Raw genomic sequence first — 8,513 nt, forward strand, 5'->3', positions numbered from 1 at the left:
GAAAAAGCCTGAGTTCAGGTTTGGACATAGCGTAACCTCTAATGAATCTCTGAATTTGTCAGACATTTAAGAAGCACCTATTATGTACCCAGGCTAAGCTCTGGAGACAAAAAGACAAACAAGTTAAATAGTCCTACCCTCCAGAATCTAATACATCCAGCTCTAATCAACTCTTGTTCTCCATCCTAACATTCTGTGTTTTGAGGTCCTTACCTAGATCTAACATTTAGTGCTCACAGTGGTAACACTGGGTAGGCTTAAGGTCGGTTCAGGCTCTAACACTGTAGTTCTAGGATTCTGAGGTCCAGTACTGTTTTTCTTCCTTCTAAGTAGCCCTGAGGGAAGCATTGCTTAGGGTGTGAAGTGCTTCCTGGCTTCCTGTCCCAGTGGGATGGGCTGGGCCTATCCAGATAAACCGGAGGCCTCGGCTCCCACCCAAAGTCATAGAGAACAATCCCAGACTGCTAGAGAAGGGAACTCCCAGTCAGGCCATATTTAAAAGTGAGAGGAAAGGAAGCTTTCAAGGTTTCCTGTATCATCCTTTAGGGCAGAGGGGGTCAGGAAAAGACCTCAGAGGCCTCCTGCCAACAGAAAGAAAGGAAGTTGTGAACAATTGGGCCCCACTCAATGCTCTGGAGACCAGAGATTCACTCTCCTGAAGGATGGGAAGGAGGAAGCCCCAGGAGGAGCCAGGGGACCTGGCTTGGGTGGAGCAGGCCAAAGGTGACTAAGCCTGACTAGCAATTTCCCCTTTGGCATCAGGACACATCTGACTAGAAGCTATAAAAACTAGGATAATAAGCTCAAAAGATTTGGGACTGGAAGGGACCCTTAGAGAATCAGTTCAACCCCCTCATTGTACAAATGAGGAAAAATATCTTGAAGCAGCTTCAAATAATAATCTCATAATACTAAACCCTCACAGTTATATAGGATTTTATGGTTACAAATCAACTTCCACATCTGTTGTGTAACCTGTGATCCTCTGGGAAGAGGGGTCATTAGTCCCATTTTACAGATGAGAAAACTGAGACTTAGGGGAAGCAATCTTCCCGAAGTTCTATGACTAACCTAGAACTCAAATATAGTTATCTTGAATCCTGACCCAGGGTTTTCTCTACTACACTATCACATTTGGGTAATAGCACCTCTTACAAAAGTATAGGCTTTCAGAGATAGAGGGGGCCTCAAAGTCTAGCCTCCACCAGGTCTATTTCTTCACTTACTCCTTCATTCCTCTCTGAACTCTGCTCCTGACTCTGATTTCTCCACCATGTTCCTGCCCACATATCTTCTTTTCCCTCTTCCCCTCAGTTCTCTTTTATATACTGCCTTTATCCATTAGACTATCAACCCCTTGAGAATAAATTTATTTATTTCTCTCTCTCTCCCCCAATCTATCTATTTATTCATCCATCCATCCATTCATTTGATCATTTATTTATTTCTTTTTTGGGACACATAGTAGGCCCTCCATAAACGCTCACTGACTTAATCTGTGTCAGATTCTCTTCTACAGTGGAGGAGGAAAGAGTGTTGGGCTTGGAGTCTGAAGACCTGGGTTCAAATCTTGGTTTTGCTACTTGCTACCTCTGTGACCTTGAAGAAGTCACTTCTGCTCATTTTATTACCTATATAATGGGAGCTTTAGACTAGATGATCTCTAATGCCACTTCTAGCTCCAAAAACCTGTGGTCATCCAGAATCAGGCTGTGCTTGAAGACTTGCAATGAGTGGGAACCAGCTACCTTCCAAGGCACTTAGCACAGTTTCTGGCACATAGTAAGTGCTTAATAAATGTTTATTGGCTGATTGAGGCAGCGCCTTTGTGCAGTTTTCATTGTTGAGAATGTGTCTGTGTGGACACATGTGGTATATACTTCAGAAGATCTTTGCAAGTGTTTCTTAGGAGGGGAGAGAGAAACCTTCAGCTATTTAAAAAAAAGAAACAAGAAATTGTCATCCTGGAAAGTGCCAGTAAACTGGCCCTGAGGGACTGGTCTGTAGGGTGAAGGTGTTGGAGGGGATGGTGTCAGAGAAGAGGGAAGCCTGTGATCCCAGGGGGATTGGAGGAGAGGGGAAGAAAAAAGAAATCAGGCTTAGGCACAGGGTGTGCTGGGGTGGGGGTGGGGATGCTGAAGGAGCAGACTTAGAGCAGTCAACGGCCAGGGTGGTTACACTAAAAAGTGAAGGTGTGGGGAGCTACAGAACCCACAAAATGACACAGAAGTGAACCTCCCACTGAGGACAGCCTGGCAGGCTGGCAGGAATCGGCCAGCGCAGCACTCTGGGAGCCAAGCCCAGCCCCATGCCAAGGCTTTAGCCCCAGGGTGGACCTGACCAGCCGCCAGGCAGGAGGGACTCCACATCAGCAGCAGCTGTGGCCATTTCCAGATTTATCAACACATAGATTCGAAGGACAAAGTGAGAGGTCAATGCAGTCTGGACTTTGGAACCCAGTAAGTGGGAGTGCGGGGCTTTTGCCCTGGGGGCGAGAAGCCCCTGAGACACCAGCAAACCAGCCAGCGCCATATGGCAGCTTCAGCCCCTGGCCTGCAGAGTGAAGGGGGACCAAGCACCACTCTGAGGGGTAATCGATCTTGCTTTAACCTTCTTGGATCTGGATTGCAGTCTAGGGTGGAGGTACTGGAGTGTGTGTCCAGCTTGCCAGAGCGGGTGGAGACCCCAGAGAGGGCAACCATCTAATACCTCTGGCAGCTGAGGAAACCCCAGCGTTTAGGACAAAAGCTCCCCTGTTTGGTGGCAGAGTCCTACTGTGGCAAAAAGCCCAGGGGTCAAGTGTCTGAGGGGCAACATGACCAGGCAAAGGAAACAAAGCAGACAGAAGATTCCAACATTAGACTCCTATTTTGGGGACAAAAAAGGAGCAAAGCATGGAACAGGAGGAAGATGTGAAATCAGAACTCCTGCACCAAAAGCTTCAAAGGAAAATATGAGCTGGTTACAGGCCACAGAGGACCTTAAGAAGCAGATAAGAGAAGTGGAAGAAAAATTGGGAAGAGAAATGAGAACAATGTAAGAAAATGATGAAATGAGAGTCAACAGCCTGACTGAGGAAAATAACACCTTAAAAAACAGACTGACTCAAATGGCAAAAGAGGCTCAAAAAGGCAATGAGGAGAAGAATGCCTTAAAAAGCCAAATTTGCCAGATGGAAAAAGAATCTCAAAAGCTCAATGAGGAGAATCATTGCTTCAGAATTAGATTGGAGAAAATGGAAGCTAATGACTTTATAAGAAATCAAGATGCTGTTAAACAGATCCAAACAAATGAAAGAATAGAAGGCAATGTGAAATATCTCATGGGAAAAACCACTGACCTGGAAAATAGATCCAGGAGACATAATTTAAAAATTATTGGACTACCTGAAAGCCATGATCAAAGTAAGAACCTAGAAATCATCCTCCAGGAAGTTCTCAAAGAAAACTACCCTGATGTTTTAGAATCAGAGGGCAAAATAGAGGTTGAAAGAATCTACCTATCACCTCCTGAAAAAGATCCCAAAAAGAAAACTCCTAGGAATATTATAGGCAGGTTCCAGAATTCCCAGATTAACGAGAGAATATTACAAGCAGCCAGGAAGAAACAATTTGAATATTGTGGAAACACAATCAGGATAACCCAGGATCTGGCAGCTTCTACACTGAGGGATCAAAGGGCTTGGAATATGCTATTCCAGAGGTCAAAGGAGCTGGGATTAAAACCAAGAGTCACCTACCCAGCAAAACTGAGTATCATGTTTCAGGGGAAAACATGGTCATTCAGTAGAATAGAGGACTTTCAAGCATTCTTGCTGAAAAGACTAGAGTTGAATAGAAAATTTGACATTCAGATACAAGAAGCAAGAGAAGCATGAAAAGGTAAACAGGGAAAAGAAATCATAAGGAACTTATCAAAGTTGAACTATTGACATTCCTACATGGAAAAACACTAATTGTAACTGATGAAACTTTTCTCAGTAGTTGAAGGGAATAGAAATATATAGATGTCTATATATGAAGGTATATGGGCATATGAATACATATGTGAATGTGTGTATATATGTTTATGGGTATACATAGATAGAGGGCACAGGACCAATTTAACAGGAAGGGATGATACTTAAAAGGTGAAATTAAGAGGTGAGAGAGGAATATAATGAGAGGAGATGAGGAGAGACAGATTGGGGGTAAACTACCTCATATAGAAGAGGCAAGGGAAAATGATTACAATGGAGGGGAAGAATAGGAAGGCAAAAAGGCAAAAAAAATCAACCTTATTCCCATTGAATTTGGCTTGAGGAGGGAATGAAATACACACTAAATAGGGTATCTCACCCTCCAGGAGAGTAGGGGGAAGGGGATAAGAGGGGGGATAATGGAAGGGAGGGCAGGCTGGGGGGGGAGGGGAGGGAAGTTGGAAGCACCCACTTTTGAAAAGGGACGGGATCAAAGTAGAGAATAGAACAAGTGGGAGGTGGGATAGGAGGGAGGGAAATACAGTCAGTCTTTTACAATATATCTACTATGTTATTGTTTTGCATTAGCCACACATGTACAACCTATACTGAACTGCTTATCTTCCCAGTAAGGGTGGGTGACAAGGAAGGAAGGGAATGAATCTGGAATGCAAAGTTTTAAAATCAAATATTCAAATATATATATATGTGTGTGTGTGTGTGTATGTGTATAAATATATATATATATATAATCTTTTATAAAATCTTTTATATAAGTAGGTAAGAAATAATATATGCAGGCGGGGGGGCATAGCCACTGGAAAAGTTGAAAGGGGTATGGGAGAAAATATGGGAGAGAGCAGATTGGAGGAGGGGATATCCTGTGGAACTGCTATTTTGGGGCAGCGGGTAGAGGAAAAAGGGGGAGAAAATTTGTAACTCAAAATCTGGCCGAAATGAATGATGTAAATCAGAAGTTAATAAAGCATTTGAAAAAAAAAGTCAAAGTGTGGGTAAGGGCAGGAAGTGCAAAAGGCAAACTCTTCCTATTTGAGGGTATGGCCCTGGGCCTATCATGTCCTCTGGCTTTCTAAGGGACTGGAACTAGGATTGGAGAGCCCCTCACAAGGAGACTGGGGGGGGGGATGGGAGGGGAGATAATAGGAGACATAGACACAGAGCTGAAGACATATAGAGACACAGGGAAAGACACTGAGACATAGAGGAAGAGGAAGAGATGGTGAATAAGGCAAATGGGCAGAGATTGAGATAAACAAGCCAAGAGAAACAGAAAAAGATAAAAAGAAGCAAGAGGGTTATAGAAAATTTGAGAAATTGACAGAGGAATAGGGAAGCAGAAGAGGGAGAGAGTGAACAAGAAAGGTGAGGGAGAGATAAAGGGAAGAGAGGACAAGAAAGAAAGACGATAAGAGAAAGAGGCAAAGAGAAAGAGAAGGCAAGAAAGATAAAGAGAATAAGAGAGGAAGAAAGAGAAAAGAAAGACAGAGGGAAACAGGAGAGAAAGTGGAAGGGAGAGATAAGTCATGAAAGAAAAAGAAGAAAGGGGTATAAGGAGACAGAAAGAGCAGAGAAGGCACCTATAGAAAGAGAGAAGAGGAGAGTCAAAAGAGAAGGAAATGAATTTTAGTGCATTGAAAATAGCACTGGGTGAGTGGATGTGCATGCAAATTCCAGCTTTGCTACTTACAATCTTCTAGGCAAGTCTCTGATGGATTCTAACTTTTGAGCTCAAAGCATTGTAAAGTTTAACCCTTTCATTTTACAGGAAATAGTGATTCAAGGCTGAGGAAGTGACTTGCCCAAAGTCATCCAGATAATAAACAGTTACCACTGACATTGACTCTAAGCCAGGAGGGCCCAAAATACAGCCATTAAGTGGAGCTTGGGCAGCGACCTATTGTGGTCCAATGTATGAACTTCAAAAAAATATGAAACTTCACAAATTTGCGAGTCATCCTTGCACAGGAGCCACGTTAATCTTCTCTGTATCGTTCCAACTTTTAGTATATGTACTGCTGAATGCTAACTGTTTCTCTTTGGAACAGCAACCCTAAGGGTCTTGACCTCCCAGCTTGATTAAAAAAAAATTTTTTTTCTAATTAAAGGGGCCATCCCTCGACTGACTTCTTAAAGAAGCCTAGTCACTGAATAGGGGTTACCTTACTCTAAGTGAGTACATGAAAACACTTTAGCCTAAAAGGGCCAGGGTCTTATTGCATTCTGGGTCATCTCCAGCCATCCTGATAAATATCTGATCACTGGACCCAGATGGCTCTGGAGGAGAAAGTGAGGCTGGTGACCTTGCACAGCCCTCCCTCACTCAAATCCAAGTCAACTGCAGGTCATGTCATCATTTCCCTGATGCCATGGTCCTCTTCGAAAATGAAGGTCAAACACAACAGATAAAAGTAGTATCAGGATTCCAAACTTGGTGGTCTGAGTTGAAATTCCCTATATTATATTCTTTCTCTTTTGAACCCTCACCACCCATCATGAATAAAATGTCAGATTATTCCATAATAACTTCACCTTTTGTGCACAAAGCAGCCGGTCTGGAGTTTCAGAGGCAGGGTGGATGGAGAGAACTGGTTCCTAAATCTACCTGAGTCTTGGTTCCTCAATCTGTAAAATGATAACTATAATAGCACCCACCTCCCAAAATTGTTGGAAAAAAAATAAAATATCTTTAAAGTGCCTTGCTATATAAATGCTAGCTGTAATTATAATAACAATTTTTATCATGACCACATGAAGTCTAGCACGGAATAGACCTTTTCAGTCTGCTAGAGTTCCAAAAGCAGAAGCCCAGCCCCATTCTGGCCCTTAGCTTCCTAATCTTAAAGATGAAGGGGTTGGATTCCATGGTCTCTAAAATTTCTTTCAGTTCTAAATACAATGTTCCAGTGAGGGAGATTGAAATGAAAGAAAAACAGAGATGAAAAGACTCAAAAGTACACAGATGGCATGAAGGAGAGGGAAGAAAGAAACTGAGAAATAGAGGGACTGAGAAGGGCAGACAGGAGGTAGACACAGAGAAACCAAAGACCCAAATCCCAGCCTGCCTTCCACTCCCACCTCACCAGGTTTTCTGGATTCTCTTACCTGATTCTTGGGTCCCCAGACTGTCCAGTTCCTTTTTCTTTTTAAGACTGGTTTGTGTATCTTATGCAATTGATGACTGAAATCACCCCAGTAGTCTCCTTATTCCATTAGGGTCAGCTGATGGTACAGTCCTGGACTCTTAATCAAGAAGACTTGAGTTCAAATTTGATGTCAGATACTTACTAGCTGGGTGTCCTTGGACAAGTCACCTTCTATTTGCCTCAGTTTCCTCAACTGTAGAACAGGGATGTGAAAGTGCTTACTGGTGGCACAATGAATAGAGTGCCATGCCTGGAGTCAGGAAGACAACTTCATGAGTTCAAATCTTGTCTCAGACATTACTAGCTCTATGACCCTGGGCAAGTCACTTGACCATGTTTGCCTCAGTTCCTTATCTGTAAAATGAGCTGGAGAAGGAAATGGCAAACCATTCCTGTATCCTTGCCAAAAAAACTCCAAATGGGGTCAAGAAGAGTCAGACACAATTAAAATGATTGAACAACAACCATAGTGTCTGGCACATGGCAGGTATTACATAAATGCTCATTCCCTTCCCATTCCCCCATCCCCACCTCTCTTTAACAAAGGAGTCCTGAGTAAGCTCAAAACCCCACTACAGGGAAACTCACTCCTACCCTGTTAGAAAAAAAACAGCACAAATGACACAAAGTCCCTTTTCCCCACATCAGGAAGTCTGAATGAAACCCAAACTCCCAATTCCCCAGGAGTCTTCCCTTCGCCTACTCGTATGAATCAGCACCAGCCCTCAGAAACCAAGCACCTGGTTCCCTTCGCCTTATGCCTAGTCCTGCTAGAACCCAGATAAGAACCCTGTAAAAACCTACTATATCTTACTGGTTTTTGGGGAAAGAGTTCCCTATTCCCTCTAGGGCCATACCTAATTCTGTCTAACCCTAGTGGGCTGCCCTGTGTCTACCCTCCTTGGCCACTTTTCTTTATTTTGTGAATATCTCCCTTCAGTCAAGTTGGCCTGCTTTATTGTTTTGTGAGCTCCATATTTCTCTGTACTGAATTTTTGGTATTCTGAACCTCTCTGACCCTCTTGACAAGAGGCCTGGCTCAGACTGGGATTTGGGTTGGGTATATCTCAGTCTCTTTATAGGCTGTCAAGGTACTGGCCCAAATGTGGAAAAGGGTATCAGAAGGGAGCAAGGAGTGGGGACAAACTCACTGCCCACAGATGCTTTCCAGGTAATAAAGGGACTGAAGTCCCAGAATTTCTGGCAGTTTCCAGAGATGAGAGATAAAGCAGGCTAGCCCAGAGGTGAGGACGAGAAGAGGTCACAGGATTTGGAAAAAGTTTTGGTGGTGAGAAAGATTCCCTAGGAAGGGAATTACTGCCAAGTTCAAGATGGCATAACAGGTCAGGTGAGACTGAGTGGGGCAAGGCATGGGCCCAGGTGAAGCTTCC

General features: G+C 43.4%; 1 non-coding gene across 1 annotated transcript; it reads right to left on the minus strand.

Annotated features, from left to right (window-relative positions):
• Nucleotides 1-5,899: 5,899 nt before the first annotated feature.
• On the minus strand, nucleotides 5,900-6,002 carry LOC138156149 (U6 spliceosomal RNA). Its single transcript, XR_011167087.1, has one exon. It is a non-coding gene; the product is annotated as a U6 spliceosomal RNA (small nuclear RNA).
• Nucleotides 6,003-8,513: the final 2,511 nt, after the last annotated feature.

This window comes from Petaurus breviceps, unplaced genomic scaffold (assembly GCF_028583685.1).
Source record: "Petaurus breviceps papuanus isolate PSGF00001 unplaced genomic scaffold, PetGlider_PUasm1.0 98, whole genome shotgun sequence".
NCBI classification, from domain to species: domain Eukaryota; kingdom Metazoa; phylum Chordata; class Mammalia; order Diprotodontia; family Petauridae; genus Petaurus; species Petaurus breviceps.